Source organism: Castor canadensis, chromosome 1 (genome assembly GCF_047511655.1).
Source record: "Castor canadensis chromosome 1, mCasCan1.hap1v2, whole genome shotgun sequence".
Classification (NCBI taxonomy): Eukaryota; Metazoa; Chordata; class Mammalia; order Rodentia; family Castoridae; genus Castor; species Castor canadensis.
In genome coordinates this window covers 167,585,269-167,607,780 of record NC_133386.1, presented here as the reverse complement: position 1 = coordinate 167,607,780, position 22,512 = coordinate 167,585,269, and positions in this window count along the sequence as shown.

The following is a 22,512-nucleotide window of genomic DNA, read 5'->3' as shown; positions in this document are numbered from 1 at the left end:
GAAGCCATACTTGTATGACTGGACAACCTGGAAAATAATAGTAGAAAACTACACTGAGAGTCTCAGTTTGATTTTTTTAGATCCTGTAAATCAATAATTTCAAAAATAACCATCCCTACTTCACCATTATAATGATGATAATTTTTGCTTTTGGCAATGCTGAGGATAGTGAGTCAAAAAGATAAATAATAAGTTCCTTAAAGAGCAGATAGAAATGTCACGCTCTGACTCCATTCATATCAATGGCCTTATCTCATCCCGTCCTTGCTCTTATTAGTCTGCCACACTCTAATCCCTCTTGTCAATTTCACAGCAAATCATCACCTTTACTTTCCCAAATCTGATATTGGTCTGTTTCTCCTTATGTTTACTGAAGAACCAACACCTTCAAAGAGAAGGATCAGCACCTCCAGATTCTCTTTCATGACCTGATACCAGACATGTCTACCTTTAACTGAAGTAAGAGACCCATGTGAAGGAGACACCATTCCTTCATCCTCAGACTGCCTTGTCATAAAGTCAAACTCCCATTGCATCATATCTCTCTATGGTAGATTATAATATATTGGAGGAGGGGTTGGAACTCATTTAAGCATATGGTTTTGGCATGCAGCAAAGGCAGTAAATATTATACACATCATATATGCACATTTATAAATGAAAGTGAAACTACAACCATGTAATAAGCCATTAGAGGTGGGACATATATGGACAAATATATATCTTAAGAATGAACATAAACTTAAATTTCAGTGCTTATTAGTCAAATACTACTAATATTTATTGGTGTTAAAGTACATATAGTTCCTTCAAGTTTCTCTAAATAGTACAAATATTATTATTAAATTATAGCTACTTTTATTACTAAGCTTTCTTTTCAAATTTTGTACATGTACTTTTATTTAATTATATTAGATTGAATTTATTTTTTCTGACCTCTTAAGGGAGAGACTTATATAATTTATTTCACACATATTTTATTTTATAATATAAGCCTTTAAAGCCACAAATCTCCCTTTAAGTACTGCTTTGGATGCATTCCAAAATCTTTATTTATTTATTCAGTCATTTATTTTGGTGGTTCTGGGGCATTTAACTTAGGGCCTTCTGCTTGCTAGGCAGGTGCTCTACCACTTGAGCCACTTCCCCAGCCCCATTCCAAAATCTTAATTGATATTAAGTTGCCAATATCACTTAGTTAAAAACTCAGTTAAGAATTTCTTTCTTGCTTTCTTTGATGCATAAGTCTTTGGAAGCATGTTGTTTAAGTTCCAAATTTTTTTGTTACTGATTTATTCTATTGTGTTTAGAAAACATGTTTCATATCATTTCTATCGTGTAAAAATTTTGAAAAACAATTTAGGGCCCAGTCTATGGATTTTCTTGTTCAATATTTTATACGCTTGTAATGAATGTGCATTCTTTTGCTTTGGAATGGAATGTTCTATGTTGATATCAATTTTTCACTTGATTGGTAGTGTTCTTTGACTCGTTTTTATACTTTATTTTCTGTCTACTTCTTCTATAGGTTCTATTGAGAATGGATGTAGAAATTTTCAAAAATAATTATAGATTTATTTATTCTTCAAGTCTATTGATTTTTGCTTCATGCATTTTGAAGCTCTGTTCTTACTATATGTGAATTTTATATTTTTATGTTCTTTATGATTTAATAATTTTATTACTATGAAATAGTCCTCCTTCTGCATGGTAATACTCTTTCTTCTGAATTCTACTTCATTTGATAGTAATATAATGATTCTAACTTTACTATTACTGTTTGTGAGATAATCTTTTTTTTCCCTATAATCTTTATATTTAAGGCAATTTCATCTAGACCACATCTAGTTGAATCTTGCCTTTTTCAAAACATGGTCTGATGATATTTGTCTTTTAAATGGAGTGATCAGAATCTTTATATTCAATTTACTTTTTATATTTTGGGTTTATGTGTACCCTATTATTATTGTTTAAACTGTTCATTTTCATTTTGTCCTCTTTTGGATTACTTTTGCATTTGTTTTATCTATTTATCTATCTAATCTATATCTATTATCTATTTCTCTATCTCTCTATCATCATCTATTTCTATCTATTTATCTATCTACATATCTAGTCTCAGGTTTAAAATACATTATTTTTATCTCTTGTAGAATTATAAGATATCACACGTAATGAAAGTATCTTGCAATAGTATATTTCCATTTCCCTGCATCCCTGCCTTTGTGTTATTAACTTTGTTTGTGTCTGAGTTTTCAAGACAGAGTCTCTTCTCACTGTGTAGTTCAGGCTGATCTTGAACTTGCATTCCTTCTGCCTCAGCTTTCTAAGTGCTAGAATTATAGATATGCACTATCACACCTGCTCTGTGTTATTGTCATTATTTATTTTACTTCTGTGTCATTCTAAGTCCCTAATACATAGTGGGTATATTTGTTTTAAATAGTCAATTGTGTTTTTTAAAAAACTTCAAAACTGAGAAAAAGTCTTTTACATTTACCCACATGAATATCTTTTCAGCACATTTATACCATTTTTCTTCTATTGAATTGTTCAAAATTCTTTCCCATGCACATTTTCTAGCAATGCATTATCTCAATCTCAAGTTCACTAAAAATATCCTAACTCAATTTAATTTTTGAATGATACTTTTACTGGTGATGGAATTCTAGGTTAGCAAGTTCATCTGTTGGTTGTTTTTATTAGTGCTTTTTCTTGTTTGCCCTGCAGTCTTATATATTTATTAATATATAATTAATTATAATTAATATATATAATAATTAATGTATAATTTATTAATATGCCTTTTTCCTTTGATCACTTTAATATTTTATTTTTATTAGAATTCTCTTGAAGAATCTAAGCTAATTTATGACATATCATTGTGTGATTTTCTTTGGGTTTATTGTGTTTAGGTTTTAATGAATTTCTTGGAAATATGGATTTGTGGTTTTAATAAATTTGAGAAATCATCAGGTAGTTTTACATGAAACATTTTTCTGCCAGTTTTTTTCTTTTTCTTCTTTCCCCTCTTACAGACTTAGCTCAGGTGTTTTAGACAGATTACTATTGTCTTGCAGGTCCCTGAGTCTTATTACTTTTAAAAAACTTTTTCAAAAGAAGAAATTCAAATGGCCAAAAAAACACATGAAAAAATGCTCACCATCTCTGGCCATAAAAGAAATGCAAACCAAAACCACACTAAGATTCCACCTCACCCCTGTTAGAAGAGCTATCATCAAAAACACCACCAACAACAGGTGTTGGTGAGGCTGTGGGAAAAAAGGAACCGTCACACACTGCTGGTGGGAATGCCAGCTGGTGCAACCACTCTGGAAAAATATTTGGAGACTTCTTAAAAATCTAAACATAGATCTGCCATATGATCCAGCAATACCACTTCTGGGGATATACCCAAAGGAGTGAGACACAGGTTACTGCAGAGGCACCTGCACACCCATGTTTATTTCAACACTATTCACAATAGCCAAATTATGGAAACAACCAAGATGCCCCACTGCTGATGAATGGATCAAGAAAATGTGGTACTTGTACACAATGGAATTTTACTCAGCCATGAATAAAAATGAAATCTTATCATTTGCAAGGTCAGCCAGGTTCAGAAGATCAAAAATCGCATGTTCTCCCTCATATTTGGACTTTAGATCTAGGGCAAATGTAGCAATGTGGTTGGACTTGGATCACAAGAAAAGGGGAGAGCACATATGGGAGATGTAGGAATAGGTAGAAAACCCAAAACATGAAAGCGTTTGATGTCCCCACTCCAGAGGAACTAATACAGAAACCTTAAAACAACAGGTTGTCCTGAGCAGGGGATCAGGAACCAATGTAAAGATCCGTTAGAGTTGAATCATCACGGGTTGTAACACATGGGTACATGAAAACAATAGTAGGAATGTTTCTGTATAGTTATCCCTAACTCAACTAGCAAAAACGCTTTGTCTTTCTTATTATGCTTATGTCCTTTCTTCAACAAAATTGGTGATAAGGGCAGAACAGGACCTGCCTGAAATTGAGGGGGGGAAGAGGGGGAGGGGGGCAGGGTGAGAAATAACCCAAACAATGTATGCAAATGTGAATAAATGAACAATAACAAAAGAAAAACTTTAAAATTTTGAAGTTTGTCTCCAAGTTTTGAGGCTGGTTGGCACTGAACTGTATCTCAAACTGTATGAGCAATGAGGATTTTCCAATTTATAGCTCCTTATAGTTACCTAATAACTCTTTGCTTGGCCTCAAGTAACCTTGTCCTATGATTGCATATTTCTTTTATAGTCAAAAAAGTGAGGCAACCTCTAGGCAGGTTTCGGGAGTTTGTTCTCTGTGTAGCTCCCTCTGTCTGACATTCTGGTCCACAAATTCCAGCTGTCTCAGTTTTCCTGAGCTCTGATTTCTGTCTCCTTAATTCGGAGAGGCTTCCTAGCTCTGTTTTATTTCCCCTTCCTTGTATCGGAGTCTGAAAAATGCTTCCAGTTAGAAAACAGGTGTAATTATGAGTCTCAGCTTGCTTCTTTCCCTTTCCCCATAAGTCATACTTATGGACTGCCTATTGTTCAATGTTTATAAGCAGTTTTTTAAAAATTTATTTTGTCTTATTTCTAACTGTTTATGGTAAGCGAACAATACTGGTCCTTGCTACTCCATTAGGGAATTGTTACTCCTGAAAAGCAAGTTTAGAACTGCTCAGATACTTGAAAAAGAAATGAAATCTTACTGACAGAGTTCTGCAAAGCAGCACAGGTACTGTTTATCATTGCCTAGAATACAGAGTAAAGAAAAGAATTCAGTAATCCTTTGGCCCTGTCTCCTGTTGTTATGAAATACCTACTTTATTATTTATTTTAAAGGAATCACAGAAAAGTATAGAAAACAGCAGAAGATTAATTTTGATTTTGGTAGGATCCTAAAACAAGCCTGTATAATATACTTATCATAATTCTAGGTATAATAATTTTCTTAACCCTCATTCTCTGCTTTGACTATGAGCTCCATGAGAGACTAGTTGGAACAAAGTAGGTGTTTAGTAAGGATGTTAAGGGAATGATTCATTCATTCACTGCTAACCCAAAGACTGAGGTAATACAGATTTCTCAGGAAAACTAAATAGATGGTAAAGTAGATATGCCATGGAACGACAACATTTTGGAAAGGAAGCCACAGCATATAGACATATTTCCAGAAGTATCTCTACAATCTCAGCCCGAACTATAAGAAAAGTTGATACCCAGCCAGGTGGGTGGGCTCAATGGCAGCAAGAAATTGTGCCCTTCTAGATGCCAATGGAAAGGTGTAGACTTTTGGAACTTAATTGTATTAGTTTGCTCAGGATGCTTAAACAAAACAAATTTGTTACACAGTTCTAGAGGTTAGGAACCCAAAATCAAAGTGTCAGTAGGGTTGGTTCCTTCTGGTGACTGCAAATAAGAATGTATTCAGTGCCTCTCTTGTGACTTCTTGTGGTTTGCTGGCCATATTTGGCATCTCTTGGTTTGTAGAAATGTCATCTTGATCTTTATCTTTTCATGAAATCCCCCCCTGTGTGAATGCCTGTGCCCAAATCTTCTCGTTTACAAAGACATCAGTCATATTCACTAGTTACCCATCTTATTCCAGTATAAGTTCATCTTAACTACGCTAAATACAACTGTTGCAAACCTAAATAAGGTCACATTGTGAGATACTGGAGGTAAGGACTTCAGTATATGAATTTGAGGATGACATAATTCAACTCACACATCAATAGTCTGAAATTTGAATCCTGTCTCTTTTTCATAATGTTACATGGTTCCATTTGAAAATGGGGATAGTGATGCTTACCTTGAAAGAAAGTTGTAAAGATTAAATGAGATAATGTCCACAAAGTATTTAACTTGCAGCTGACACATGAAAAAAACCTCAATGCATGGTGGCTCCCACCTTCATTATACAATAAATTCTCATTGATTGATTGACTACTTTGTGTTCTTTCTACATATAGCTGAGAGATAGGTCTATTTTTCATTTCTTTCACTTGCCTATTGGAAATAGGTCTGGCCTCTGTGAGATCTTTGCCATTTGCCTTTTTATATTGCTTTCTGGGGAAACAGGAAGATAACTACTGAATTACAAGTACTTAAATAATTAAGTCAAAATAAGAGAAAGTTGATAATAAACACTTTTCTGTGCATTATGATTGTAGAGAAATATCTCCTAGATAGTTAACCCTGAAGGCTTTATCGATTTAACTGAAACCTAATCAACTAACAACTTGGAAATATTGTTGGAAGCACTTCTCCAGAGAGCTATTCTAATTAGGAACTGGCCCCCTTCTAGGCTGTGGAGTTGCCACCCTCCTTGCATTTGGTCAAGTAATTTTTCAGCTGAGTAATCATCCCAGAGGATATCATTTCCCTTAACATGACTTCCTCCACTTTGCTAGCCACAGCAAATTAGTCCCAGTTCTGCTCCTCAGAATGGCCAGGCCTTTAACCTGAGACTCCCATCTTTTTGGATGTGAAGGGCATGCATTTAGAAATTCACGGAGTTTGAAAGAGAAATATTATCATGTTTACTGTTTCTGTGTGTTCAGATTAGGGTTTCCACTACCTGGATTCCTTTTCCATTGTGTAACTACAACTCGTTTTTAATTTGTTTGTTCATTTATTTCTTCCATGATATTCTGGGTGGTGTGTTTTTCATGAATGAGGGGAAACACATTTTTCTCACTTCTGGTTTCAATATGAACAGATTTTCCCTAGGTGTAATCCATAATCCAGCCTCTTGAAATATTTACTATTCCTTGGGTGGGGAGATAGGGGGATGTCAGTGTTTTAACTGACTATAAACTTGTAAAGAATTACTGGGTCTGCTTGGGTTTTTTTTCTACCCTACTTTCTCCTAGTCTACAGAGAACATTTCTTCCCTGCCCCTCCTAGATTCACAGGGGAAGACTAGCCTCTGCTTTGGTGGGTATCTTCTTAATTGAGAAAAGGAGATGGCAGATCAAGGTGATTTATCACACCACAGGCTATGACCTCCAACTTAATCTGTATGGGTAATAATGGGAATATGTAGAATTCCTTCTGATTTACTCTTGGTCCTAATCTCCAAATTTTTTAACTCAGGAGGGGATGTGGATTGCTATTTGGGGAGCATCACAAGGACCAATGGTGGCCAGCTTTTGAGAGTCATCAGAAAAGTTGGTCTCTTTAGTTGAGTGGAAGAGCTTTGGTCAAGTTAATCCTTCCATTATCATTTAGTCAGGAATTAGAGAATCTTTATTTAGAAAGGACAAGTCCAACAAATTGAGTACTAGATCCCAATACCCTAGAGAAAGTGGGAAGAAGTAACATTTCTTAAGCAGCCACTAAGAGCCAGGTCCTGTATAAAGCATGTCATTCACTTAACTTCATTTAGTACTGAAAAATGTAGAAATGTAGAACATAGTCAAAAAACAGAGAGGATGTCATTTTGCCTTGATGATCTTTTCTGGTTTGTGAAGAAAGTATGGAAAGTTATTTCTTTGACATTAATCATGGTCTTACCAAGGTATTACTCTGAATGAACCATTTCTATGCACAGGTCAAGGGTTTTTCTAGTTTCTTACTTAGGTGAGTGACTCTTCTAATGCTAATCCTGAATTGGTCCTAGGGAATAGTTAATGAGAATGGAAAAAACTTTACAGATGGTGAAGTCCTGGTACTGGATTCTTTTGACAAAGGAAGCAGACTCAGAAAACTGAAGGAAATTGCCCAATATGGCCCCTATCTAGTAGGAGAACTGGGATGAGATGCAGTCTCTGAGACATAGCCCGGAACACATTATGCTCTGTTGCCCCCTATCAGGCAGTTAATAACAGTAATCAACCACTTCCATTCTCTGTTTTGAAGTCTATCTTCTGCTGGATGGGAAAACAATCAGAATGCAAGAGCATCACTCTACGGTGAGCCCTTCACTTACTAACTCTTTATTCTCAGTAGCTGTGTCATTCTTGCTATTCCAAAGAATTAGCATCAACCCCCTTTCTTTTATGATGCCAGGTAGCACCTAGCCACCTGATGGCAGCTACAACTTGTCTTTATGACAAAACAGATAGTATTTCAGCAGAATTATATTCCATGGCATCCATAATCCTGACAGCACATGTGATAATAATGGGGAGGCTCACTATGTACAGCATTATACTTTTAAGCTGTTCACTGAGATTTCCATTTTTCTTATTATCTTGCCTTATTGGCAATTTGTTGAATTCTCTAACAGTATAATCATTTCTTAAGTGCTTTGCTTCTGGCATACTTAAGGAAATTGGTTTGTGTGTATAGTTGCTGACTTTGTTATTCTGGAATTACTTGGGAATCATTTGGGATGAAGGCCCAGATAAAGTGCCACCTTCTCTGGAGGTGTATTGAGAAGCTATTCTTGATATACCAAGGCTGGACCAGGTGTTTACTTTCAAGTTCCTATATACCCTGTATTTTCTCTTGGAGCCCTCATCTCTCTACAATGTTACCACTTATCTAAGAATTTTTGTTCTTTATTAGAATATAGATTCTTTTGGTGTAAGTTACTTAAACTTGTCTAAATCTCAGTTAACTCATCTCTGAAATGGGCATGAACTATCCCTCTGCAGAGAAGTTTTGAAGATTAAATGGTGACATGAATGTCAAGTACACAGCATGGAATTGTACAAAGAAGATATTCAATAAAGGAGAGATAACATTTATTTTGTTCTAATTATTATTATCCCATGGTAAAGTGTAATGCCAATTACATGATAGGTGCTAAAAAGAGATAACACATGAATTGTTTCTGCGGTCCCCCTCTCTCTTTGTGCTAAGTTTTTTTTTTTTTTTTTCATATGTCTAAAATGTTGTGCAGTCCCTACTAGACACAACCTATATTTGGTAGGTGAATAAATGAACAGATGACTGAAAAAAAAAGGGTTTGATCCATGGGATCTCTTTTCCTTTTGGATCCCATTCAGAATACACCAGGGCCTTTGAGTCTGCGAAACAAGTAGCTACAAACAGCTAAACCCTGTTTGGGGAAACCATACTCTATACTCACTGTTTTGTACATTTAATTACCTTTTGTTTTTCCCTTAGCAATTAGCAAAGTGCCAGTCTGTCTCATATGTGCTAAGGAGAACTAAGAGAAGATGTTTTCGTCCACACTTGGGCCAAAGTGTTAAAGGAACACTGGCACACTTGGGATGGGGCCTGGGGAAGAGTGAAGTTGGAAAGTAATTAATATTTATTGAGCAGCCATCATCAACATTTTTAGACATGATCTCATTATATCCTCACAATAACCCTGAAAGTGTATTCTAGATAAAAGAATCAACTTTGGCCAGACTAGGTACTTGCTCAAATCCTAGAGTCAGTAAAAGGCAGTACTTGGATTTATTTTTTATTTTATCATTTTTACTTATATTCACATGTGTATACATTATTTGGGCCACCCCAAGAGCCCTCTTGTTCTCTGATTTTGTTGAAGAGAAAACATAAGAGATAATAAAGACATCACATTTTTTTTGCTAGTTTAAGATAAAGATAGCTATACAGAGAGATTCCTAGCGTTGCTTCCACGCACGTGTGTTACAACATTCATTGGTTCATCTCTACCATACCTCCTCATTACTTCCTAGTCCCCTTCCCATAATGGCCTCTGCCAGTTTATGACTACTATATTCACTCCTATACAGTGAACACAACAACCACATAAAAGTTTTAGGTTTCCTTTCCTTTCCCTATTCCTCCCATGTGCATTCTCCCCTTAGTGTGCGATCCATGTCCAGTAATATTACTGCATTTGTTTTAGGTCTATAAGCTACAAATGAGGGAGAACATGCGATTTTTGGCCTTCTGAGCCTGGCTAACTTTGCTTAAGATGATGTTCTCCAGTTCCATGCATTCACTTGTGAATGAAAAAATTTCATTCTTTGTGGCTGAATAAAATTCCATTGTGTATGAATACCACATTTTCTTACTCCATTTGTCAGTAGTGGAACATTTTAGCTATTTCTGTAGCTTAGCTGTTGTGAATAGTGCTGCAATAAACATGGGTATGCAGGTGCCTTTATAGTAACCTGAGTTGCATTCCTTTGGATATATCCCTAGGAGTGGTATTGCTGGATCATATGGCAGATCTGTGTTTAGTTTTTTAAGGAAGCCTCCATATTGTTTTCCAAAGTGGCTGCACTAGCTTGCATTCCCACCAGCAGTGTATGAAGGTTCCTTTTTCCCCACATCCTTGACAACATTTGTTGGTGGTGGTGTTCTTGATGGTAGCAATTCTAATAGGAGTGAGGTGGAATCTTATTGTGGTTTTGATTTGCATTTCCTTTATGATCAAGAATGATGAGCATGTTTTCATGTGTTTTTTGGGGATGTGGACTGTGTCTTTTGAAAAAGTTCCATTTAATTCAGTTGCCCACTTCTATATTGGTTCATTGGTTTTTGGGGAGATTAGTTTTTTGAGCTCCCTGTATATTCTGGTTATTAGTCCTTTGTCTGATGTATAGCTAGAAAAGATTTTCTCCCACTCTGTGGGTGATCTTTTCAATTTAGAGACAATTTCTTTTGTTATGCAGAGCATTTGAGTTTTATGAAGTTCCATTTGCCCATCATTTCTCTTAGTTGCTGGGCTGCTTGAGTTCTACTGAGGAAGTTCTTGCCTTTACCTATTGCTTCCAGAGTATTCCTGGCTCTTTCCTGTGCTAACTTCAGGGTTTTGGATCTGATATTAAGGTCCTTGATCCACTTGGAGTTGATACTAAGTACTTGGATTTAAACCTAGGTTTTTTTCACAAATAACATACTACCTTCCATTGCTAGAAAAATCATGGCAGTGGTAGCAACAGTGCTAAAAGCCAGAGAACTCAAGGGGAAGGCAACCCTGTAAGAATGAACCTGGTCAACTCTTTCTCTATGTCTCTCCCCTCCTTTCTACCTTTCATTCATTCATTCATTCAAATAATATTCACTGAGAGCCCTCTTGTGCCATGCATAGTTCTAGATTCTCTGGGTAGTGAAGAGCTGATGAATCTGATAAACATAGTCCCTACCCTTCAATAGTTATATTCTCAGATATATTATAGAGACTGAAAAAATAATTTCAAGAATGATGTAATTTAAAGTTAATTTGGGAGCAGATAAGGAGACAATGGAGGATGACCGATGTTGGAGAGGTGGGGATCAGCAAAGGCCTCGTGGAGATAATAATATGTGGGTTGAAATGTGAGAGATAAGAAGAATTTAGCCATGCCAACAGTTGGGTAAGTGTTGTCCTAGGCAGGGAAAATGCAAGAAGACAAAGATATAATGCACTCAAGAATGTCTTGTTGGCTTATTTTTCCAAAGAAATAGCTAGAGGAGCCCAGATTTATCTCATTAGGGAAGATAGCTGCTATAATAGGGAGAGTTCAAGAGTCCTGAGTGCTCAGGAAAGGATTCATCTGGAGTAATAGTTGGAGAGAGAATGGGCCAGTCTGGCAGGTAAGTTTGATTACAATTGCTTGAGGGAGGCAGAGACAGAATAGGGATAATGACATGAGCAAATGGAGGAATGAGAAGGGACATTTAAGCTGGAGTCATTTGATAAAGAAAATCTCCAACTACACTGGCAGCTCTGACTGCTGGCTTTGAAATTGCATTTTGAATGAAGACACATTAAAATTATAAAAAGCCACTCTGCACTGGCAAAGAATATACTGAGTGGCAGTTGGGATTGTGATCAAATCCAATCTCCCCCAATTCTGCAATTATAAACTGTTTTCGAAAAGTGTAGGTAGGTGGGCTGATTAAAGTACATGCTCTAAAATAGCCAAATGCTTCCTCCAAATGTTTAAAATCCAAGCTAAGTCCTTCATCATGAAGCACTTTTCTATATTAAATATTAATTGAAATAATTTCATTTTGCAGGTTCAATACTTAAAATATCAATTTAAATGATAGATCATGAACTTTAAAGCTGGAAGAAACACTAAACACGATCGATTCTCTGCATTTGCAGATGAAAGAGCTGAAATCCAGTGAGTGTCCAAGATCACAAGATAAAACAAGAAAGAAAACCAGATTGATATAGAACTTCAGGTCTCACTGAACTCTCTACTAATGGTATAAAGCGCTTTCCCAATATTTTGTCACTTGACAAATATTTATTTATTTTTTCAGTTTTGCCTCTAATGAAATCTCCATACTAAGGTGATTGCTGCTATAGATATCTGGATGACACCTCATAAAAAGTGTGTGAGGGTGGGGATGTTTATAAACATGGCAAGTGGAATCAATCCCAGATCTTGGAATATCCCAGAATCATTGTGACCCCACTATTTGTGCTGTAATAAAATGTTCCACAAGTTTCAAAATTTTATGGAAGCAGCATGCCGCTTCTCTTTTTCATTCAACCCACCTACTTTGACTTCAGTTTTATCCTGAGTGCAAAGTATGTGATGGCAGTGAGGTATAGAGACACATTCTATTCTCTAGAAGCTTACTATTTGGATTATGATTTTTGTAATGAGCAGACAAAAATGGAAACTTATATTGGGGGATCACAGGAGAAAACAAATTGCAAGTAGAGCTAGAATTATTTCTGTTTATTTTTTGCAAGCATGGGTGGGCTTAAAGGAAAGTGAGGTGACAACTGGTAACTAGAACTATTTCTCTCTTTGTCAGGAAGGAGAGAGCTGAAAGGTAGATAGATAACACCAGCTCAGAAGGTTCTACTGGGCTCTAATTCAGAGTTAGGAGGGTGCTGGAGTTACTTATCAGTACTTATCTTAACTTCAGGATTCTATCTATTCCACCTCTTTGGACTAAGAAAAGACCAGGTGATGGAATTGTCTGACTATATTAGCCTAACACTCATGAGACTATGTGGACCAATGTCCAGGAATGTGGGGAGTGGATTATGAGAAGCCTATGAAAACTTGACATAAGCACAACTGTGCCCAAAAATTGGCAGCCTGAGTTTGGCATGGTCCCAGCTGCAGAAGGGGGCAAAATGCAGCACAGCTGTTTTTCTTAAGTTGTTTACTTTCAGAGAAGTAGGAACAGAAGGTTTCTCATGTTACATTGTCACAACCCTCCCCAAGAACTGTTGCTCCATCTCCTTGTTTACCACTGGTTATAAAAGACTCACTGAAGGAGGATGTGAGGTTTTTTGATGGGGGATTGATGGAAGGTTTTTTGATGGGGGTTGGTTGATTGGTTGGCTGCTGCTGAGTTATGCTAGATATTAGAGGAAACATGGGACAGTGCAAGTCTGCACAGAGAACTTTATACATAGGCTTTAGAAAAGCTAAGCTGAAGAAAAGCTAAAGAAAACATGGGACAGTGCAAGTCTAAGGACCGAGACTTTAAGAGTTATGCTAATGCAGTTTTCAGATGCAGCTGCTGTTGTTTGTCTGCAAGTCTGAGCACCAAGACTTTAAGAAAGCTAAAGAGAAAACATGGCACAGAGGGAATCTAAGGAAAGACACTTTAAAGGATAGAAAAGAAGCAAGTTTTTAAAGATAGACTTTAGAAGCAAAGTTTTAAAGAATAAGAGAAAAGAACCAGAGTAAAGAGAGAAGTTATTAGAGAAAAGAAGCAACAAGGCTGCTGTGCATCTCCATCCGAGCACTCAGCACACCTAGCCCCAACTTCATTCTTGTTTGTCTTCTATCATTTGTCCTTTCTGCATCTCCTGTCACCCCCAGTTAGGTTTAGTAGTACCAAGAGAGCTTGAGAAAGCTCTTGAGACAGGAATCTCAAGTAAATGTTTCTTACTGCCCTCTAGGCCTATTGTCAGACATCATTACCCCATCTGAGACCAAGAATCTTTCTCAACACTATATTCTAGATAAGCACTAGCAAAGAAGATAAAATTGAGTTCCATTCTTGTGCTTCTTCTATGGTACAAAGTAAAGAGGCATCCATGGTTCTTGGGGCATCCTGAGCGGCCCAGTAAAAGAGATGATATTAGTTAGTTTTGAAAGATGGGTATGATTTGAGCAAGTAGAGAGCAACTGTGGAAAAGAGTACTATGGGCATTAAAGGATAAAGAAGGCAATGAGTGTTGCAGTTTGATTGAGATTGACAATGCAGACTTTCCCAGAGGAAAGGCTGTATCTAAGGAGTAGGAAGAAACACAGTTAGACAAGAAGAGTAAATCGAGTTGGGCCAAACATTTTGAAAGTTTGTTGTGATAGGAAGTAGGACACTATTGCAGGCTGGTCCACAAGGGAGATGTGGTAAATTTGTCATCCAGCTTCTCTGGTAAATATGGCACTAAAGTTAGAGTAAGCCAGAAAATGTAGATAGTGTGGGAATGCAGGTATGAGGTGAGGATGGACCATCACGGGCAAAGACTGGAAAAAATTTAACTCATACTTTACTTCAACAAATACATATTGAGCATTCTTTCCTGTGCTGAGCACTAATTTAGTTGCTGGGAATATAGCTAAATCAAGACAATCAAGATTATGATATAATGGCATTTACCTCACAGCCAGGACAGACACACAAGGAACACATTGGTTTATTTTGGATAGTCTTATCAGTATGATAAAAATAAAACTGAGCAATATGACAGAGAGCCATGGAAGGGAAGAGGGACCTTAGATTAAGCAGTCAGAGAGCATCAGGGAGGATTTCTTTAATTATGAGAAGGACTGCCTCTGCTGGTAGAGGACCCAAGAAATGAAAAGGGTTGGAAGCATCTAGAGAGAGAGAGAGAGAGAGATGAGAAAGAGAGAGAAAGACAGAGAGAGAGAGAGAGAGAAAGTAAAGCCTAACATAATAAAGCAGGGGAACAAATGGACAGCCAAAAGGCAGATCACATATGGCCTTTTTCCTGTATCAATAGTTCTCAAACTTTATGCTCTCAAGATTCCTCTGCACACTTGTAAATTACTGAGAACCCCAAGGAGCTTTAGTTTATTGGGATTATGGCTACTGATATACATGTTGAAAATTAAACTACTTATATTAAAAATATTTATTGACTATTTTAATGAGCAATAATATATTTTTTATTAAAACCCTCAATTTTATAAAACCAAAACATTTAGTGAAAGAACTGGCATTTGTGCATTTTTACAAATCTTCTTAATGGCTGACTTAATAGAAGACAGTGGACTTCTCACATTTTCTGCCTTCATGTGGTATATTCATGAGAAAATGAATGTGAAAAAGTAAAAAATGTCACTATGAAAATAATGTGGAGCTTACGGATTCTCAGAAATGGTCTTGGGGGATGCCCAGAGGACTTCTGTTCTAGACCCTGTCTAAAGGGTTTGGAAAGGATGGAGAGGAGGAAATTACAACAAGAGTGGTCCAGCATGATATATAATCTGACATGCATTTAAATTACTTTGGAGGCTGGAGTATGACTTAGTGGTAAAGCACTTTCCTAGCATGACTGAAAAATAATAAATAAAATGAGAGAGATAGAGATTGAGAGTTGAGGCTGAAAGAATTGTATATTAGAGGCAGATTATAAATCAACATACTTACTGTTCTGAAAGGAATCCAGAAGATAGCTACAGCATGAAAAAGATAATAAGAAGCCCAGTTTGACGTGGAGGGTGTAGCTCTGTGGTGAGGTTCTCAGGTTATATCATGGGTACTAATACACACACACACACACACACACACACATATGTATTTGGGTTGATGTGCTGAGAAGAACTGAGGCCAATAATCAGAGGACTAGGATCAGGAATACTCAAAAGGTAGTCTTATGATAGGTCAGGGGATAGGGGGTGGTGGCTTGAAGGATGGTGACTTCGTGGAATGGGGCAAATCTGTGACCTGGTATATGTGAGAGACATTTCAAAGGAGAAACCAATCACTCTTGCTTCTACTTTGTGTCCTGCCTGCCTAATCTCTTCCCTGTTCTTCATTCTCATTTCATGAACTGAGGAGGCCAGGAAATAGTGAGGAAAGGAGATTTTACAAAAGGAAGAAAGGTAGCAAATTGGCTTACTGAGTCAAATGGAATGCTTTTCCTGAGTCAAACACTTCTTTTTGTTGTTACTGAAAAGAATAGAATAAGAATTAGCATAAAAATCAGGTGATTCATTAGTCTATCATCTTAATACAATGAATAATTGGTCTTTATATTATCAATCATATGCATAAATATTTTTACAATATTGCAGTCAGTATACATGTCATTCTGTAGTATTCTATTTTAACCTATATGTGTATAATTTTCCATGTTACTTTATAATTTTAGTTTTAAAGAATTGTTATATCTCTTAACTGTGCCATAATTTATAAAACTCTCTCCCTAAGAATGCATATTTTCCACAATTTGAATTCGCTTCTATATACTGTGTTTAGAATTTTGACAAGCATATGTTTTTGCTTCTGTTAAACTATTCTGTGTGAAAGGTAGACTCTTAATTTCATAAAAAGGGATTCAAAAACTATTGCTAGCTTTTTGTGAGCTTTCTAACATAGAGAATCTTTCTTCTAAGTATTGAGGACAGTCTACTTCTATGAGAGAAACAAATTATCAACTTCCAGGTACTCATAAATAAAACCTTGGAGTCATTCTTGGGGAAAAGGGTTTATATATGTTCTTTGTACTAACTTGGCAATTTTTCTATAATTTTGAAATTATTTAAAAATAAAAAATCAAGCAAAATCATTTTTTCTTCCTTAGGCAAAATGTCAAGGCTAGACATAAGCTCCAAAAACACAGAGACATTGAAAGCATAGATGAGCCTCTCTCGTTATTTCACACCCTATAACCACCCCATCAGCAAAGTCAACAAGTTCACCATCAAAACATAACCAGAACATGCTACTTCTTACTGTTTGCACCCTAACTTCTTAGCCTGTCATTCTTTTCTTTTGTCTGGAGTCTTTCAGCAGCCTTCCCACTGGATTCCTGACTTAAACCCTTCAATTTCCCCTTAATCCAGAAGCTGGAGTGATTCCTTTGCAATGTAAGTCAAATCATATCATATCATGTCATCCCTCTGCTTAAAAACGCACAAGGGCTTCCCATGTCATTCAGTGTGAAAGGCAAAGCTCTTAAAGTCATCTATAAACAGGATGATCATATAATTTATTATTCAAATTGGAACATTTTTGAGAGACAAAGTGGGTCCTTTGAATTGTTGTGTCTGAACCACAGCCATAAATGCCAACTGTTCAGGTAAACCAGGCTGTATAATCACTCTTCTTTTGAGGCCCTCCTTGCATTAAACTTGCCATGTCTTGATTTCCTATTTACCCTCTTTCTCTTCACTAGTCCACTTGGGCCCTCAGACCTCCTAGCTGATTCTTTACTGCTTCATAAATAATGCTCTTCCTCCCATAGATTCATAGCTCCTTCCTTTATTTCCTAGCTCCTTTCCCTGTTTTATTTTTCTTATTATCTAGTTGTCTTGCTTGTGCATGAATTTGTTTTTTCTTTTCCAACTACAATGATGAAGCAGGGAAAATTTTTCTGTTCACTATCATATTTGCAGCACATAAAAGAAGGTCTGGGATATGGTAAATTCTCAAAAACTATTTGTTGAATTAATGAAAGAAGTAAGATCTGCTTGCTTGTCTTTGTAGCAAGGGATGACAAGGTCAAGTCTCATATTCCTTACTAACCCTATAAATGGCATCTTCACTTCCTTCAAGCCTTCACATTCTCTTGCCTGAATGTGGATATATTCCTGTGTTCTAAGAACTGTTCACTTTTCTTTCCTCTAGGTCCATCTAATTGAACAATCTTCATTTCTATCTGAGACTTTTCAGAAGTATGCTAAAGTACAACAAACTGGGGTTTAAAGAAAATTTTTAATAAACTTTTTCAAGTCAGGTTTAAACCTGAATAGTGTTTTCTAGGAGGCTTATGGAAACATGTTGGCCCTAGTTACCTATCTGCTTTTTGCCCACTGTTCATTCTACCTCATGCCTCTTATGTTGTATAGGAAAGGAGTTACTTAGACTTCTGGAAGAATATCTGCTATCTTATGTCATGGTGTCTTTGCAAAATTTTTCTTCTGTTTAGAATATTATTGGCAATGTCTTTTAATGTTTTCAGGCTCAACTCAAGCAATTCCACCAAAACCTTTCTCTGACCTACTCAAGCAAAGTTCATTTTTCTTTCCTTCCTATCACCACCATGCCTCATTTGATGTCTGATGTATTCACCACACTCCATTGCAAATGTTTCCTAGAATAGACAATGTGCTCTTCAAAGGCTAATACTACATAGCATCCCTGTTGCTTAACAGCTCCTGACATATAGTACACAATAAAATGTCAGGAAAGCAAGATATGAAATGGAAGAGCTCTAGATCTAGGAGACATAGAGGTGTTTCAGCTAGCTCTGATTTTTATTGACTTCACTGAGTCTGAAGTGTCTGAAATATACCACATGTCTCTTTGATGTTCTGGAACACTGAGGAGGTAGCACAATGCAAAAAAGGGCTTACTTCTTAAATAGTCTTTTATTTCATTAACATATAAGACCTTTGTGTTTATTGATCAGACTGTTATATCTGATGCCCTTATTTTTCATAGGGCCTTCATTTCTTGTATTTTTTCTCTTCCATGGTTTAACAGGTAATCTTTCACTTTCTTGACTGATGAAGTGTTTTGACTTCCTACCCCATGCAGAAATAGGGGAGTGTATATGACTCTAAGAATTCAGTATGTGCAAGATTATCTTTAGCTTCTACTGTGATGGGTGGTAGAGCAGTATAGTGAACAAGGGCTTTACAGCCAGACTGAGTCAGCAGTTAGCATCAAGTCTTGGTTTAGCAATTTTCGTGCTGTGTTACTTAGGAAACCTTTGAACTTCTGGTTTCTCATCTGTAAAACAAGAAGAATAACTCCAAGGAAATAAAACAGGTATGGGACTTGATGTAATATGCAGTACATAAGCCATTCAATGCATGGCTGCTTCCATTATTTTCAGGGAACTTAGGTTTTAATAACAAGCCAAAAGCCTTACTTAATACATTTGAAAACAATCCTAGTATTATATAAATAAGGGTAGTACCCTGATTGCTTGCACATTTTCAATAATCAGGAAAACTCTCCAAAGGAAAAGAGCTAATTTGAGGACCATGATGAATAAAGAGAAATTGGCTGGGCAGGAACGGATAGAACACTAAACATCCAATGAATATTTTAAGGAGGTTGGGTGAACAGTAACCTTCAAGATATTCAAGACCTGTATGTCAAATAGAAAACATGGTCTGTGGCTGCCTTTGCCATCATTTCTTTTCGTGGGGACATCTAAGAAACTGTGAGCCAGGAGAGAAGAGAAAGAACAAGTGAAGAGAGTACTAGGTTCACAGTCTTCCCTGATTCCCTCAGAATTTTGCTCAAATCTTCCCAATTTCAGACTATCAGAATGTATATTCTTTCAGCTGTCAGGCCAGAGAGAGCATCTGCAGCTAAGTAGCTGTAGGACTTTCCTGCAGCCTGGCCTGGTCAACATAGGGAACTGGCCTATACATGCTCTTTAAAGCCACCTATGGGAAGCCTTAGGCAGAAGTTATTCGAGCAAAGGTATTCTGGAAGTATCTTTCAGTTCTAGCTCAAAGGCAGCAAAGGACAATTCACATACACGATTGGAAAAGTACAGTTTGTAACTGCTCTTGACAAGGTTGAAAAGAAGGAAAGTATGAAAGCATGTCTTAATACATTGCAACATTGTAGCTCATAAAGTATATTGAAACTTAGTGACTTCTGATCAAATGACAATAAATTGTAAACTAAGTTTGAGTGGAGGTGCATGTTGTTAAGCGTAAATATTTATGTATTAACTCATTGTGTTCAGCTTGCCCAGCAGTCTCTCTAAAGGCCATTAGTTATCTCCGAAAAATCACTGATTTTTTTTTTTCAGTTCTCAGCATCCTGCTTGAGCTGTCTCAATTTCTGTTTCCTCTGAATTTTTCCTTTGAAACCTTGTCTTAAAGCTGCTGATTACTTTGTTTTATCCAGTTACTTGAAGGTGGAAATATGTCTTACTCATTTTCTTAATCTGCCCACTGCAGTAGCTTACAAATGTTTGAACTAGTGGATAGCTTTTGCTCTTTATATATGAGTCAAAGAATTCTATAATGAGTTACAGTTTTTTGTCTTTTCATGTATACTCATCACAAATTTCTAATGTGTCTCTTTTCTCAGCCTGAACTAGTGTCTTTAATTACTGTCAGTATCAACAAAGACCATCTTTATGACTACATGTACATACACAAGTTTGGAAGACAAACGCTGGATATAGTAACTCTGAATCATCTAGAATTATAGACTTGATCTTGAATTTTGAAGCATCTCTGTATATGAGATAGTAGAATTATAGTCTCATATTTATATACTGACTGACTTTTGAAAAGTCATTATTTTTCCCCATTATTTAAAGTGAGCAAAGAAAGTACATGGAGATCTTTGCCTTAGGGTTTTTGGCAAGGGTCAAAGGAAGAAATATTTGTGAAAATTATTTCATAAATCACTTTGCTGATGATATTGCATTGGGTGCAACATTGGACTGTGTCTTAAGATGGAGAATATTCAACAGAGAAAATGCATAAATATCAAGTTGTTGTCAAAATGCATAATATTTTTCTTAAATATTATTTGACGTTTGTAGGAAATCATATTAGTTCTAATCAACAATCTCAAGAGCATATTCTGCAGATAAAATACCTGGGTATTAGATAAGAAAGTGTTCTGTGGTTGTATAAATTTGGAAAACACTGAAAGTATGTTTATTAAGATTCTGTACTTATAACTCCTTAGACCTTTCAAATGTGTAAGTTTCATTGAGAAATTTTCAAAATTGTGGTGTAGAAAAGTGTGTGTGTGTGTGTGTATGTGTGTATGTAGTATACTTTGTCATAGTTCCTAAACATATGATGAATTTATGCTCCACAGAGCATCTTGGGTGGAGTTCCAGAAAGCATATTTCAGAAAATGTTGTTAGATGATGGCTACAACTTTTCATATTTAGCTGGGTGATAGCACTAGAAAAGCAATAGGTAACCTGTCAAAGGTAGTATATGTTCCTGAGATGTGATCAAGAAATTTACTTAAGTTTCAATTTTATTTGGCAGAGGAAGTCATTGCCATAGTAGTCATTGCCCTCAAGCAAATGGGCACCTGGAAAGAAAGTCCAGATGGTCAAGCTAGGGTATAGATGGCACTGGATAGAAAGGCACAGGATACTTGGTATGGCAGTACACATCTGTAATCCCAGCACTCAAGAAGCAGCAATAGGAGGATAGCAGTGTGAGGCCAGCCTGTGCAAAAAATTAGCATGCCTGTAGTCCCACATACATGGGAGGTGGTGGTGGGAAAATCAAAGTCTGAGGCTAGCCAGGAGAAAAATGTGATACCCCATCTGAAGAACAAACTGAGCAGCAAAAGGACTATGGATATGGCTTAACTGGTAGAGCACTTACCTAGCAAGTGCAAGCTCTGAGTAAAATCCTCAGTATTATAAAAAACAAAAAACAAAACAAAACAAAAAAAACCAACTGGGAATTTCAATGATAACTCTGAAGCAATCATAGAAGTCAGCCCTTCTAACTACTTACAACCTCACTTCTTAATACTTAAATTTCTCCAACAACACCTACAAGAGAACTTATAAGAAGGACCTAAGTTTATAGACCTTTTTTTGCATACCTCCTTATCATTCATTTTCACTATAAGAATATATAAGATGTATGGATTGACAGAAGTCACCAGACTTGTGTTCTAAGAGACCAAAGACTTGGGTGGCATTGCCATACATTTGATGAGATGGCTTTCCCAACAGGATAAGCTAAAATCAGTAAAAAAAAAAAAATTAGAAGAATGGTCACAAATTTGCAGTTCACTGACTGCATTAGCTCTTAAGTATTAATCTGTTTGGGCCACAAGAATTTTTTAAGTGCAAGAATTATAACACTTGAAAACTTCAGAAAATCAGAAACATAGGGCCACATTGCTGTATGAAAACTATCTGTAAGTTCTGAGTAGCACTTGCCTGAAGGTTGTATGCTTCTGATTTGCCATAGATCCTACTTCTTCTTATTTTTGGATAAAACTTATTTCACTTATGTTTTTTCACTTGTCTGGCTCTGTGGGAATTTATAGTTGGTGGCCTATGCATTGGAAATATTTTTCTTTGGAGTCATCCAGCACTAGTACTTCTTCAAACAATTGTATTTAAGAAAATAAGGAACCACAAAGTGAAGGAAGTATTTAATGCAGCAACTGCAGTGAGCTCCAGCTGCTAAATTTTTAATCTTAAAGAGACAGGGGCTCTTTCTTTCTCTTTTTATCTGATAGCTAGTTTTTATCTTATAGCTAGTTTATGCACAGTACCTGTTACGTATATTCATTAAATATTTGTTAGAAGGCAGAAGAAAAAGGGAAAATAAGATAAAGGGAGGGGAATTCGAAGATGGCAGCTAGAGGTAGGAAGCAGAAAGCGACCTTCCTATAGTGAAATCTTGGAGAGATGCTGGAGACACACTTTGCAGGCATAATCACCGAGAAAAGGCATAACTTTGACCCC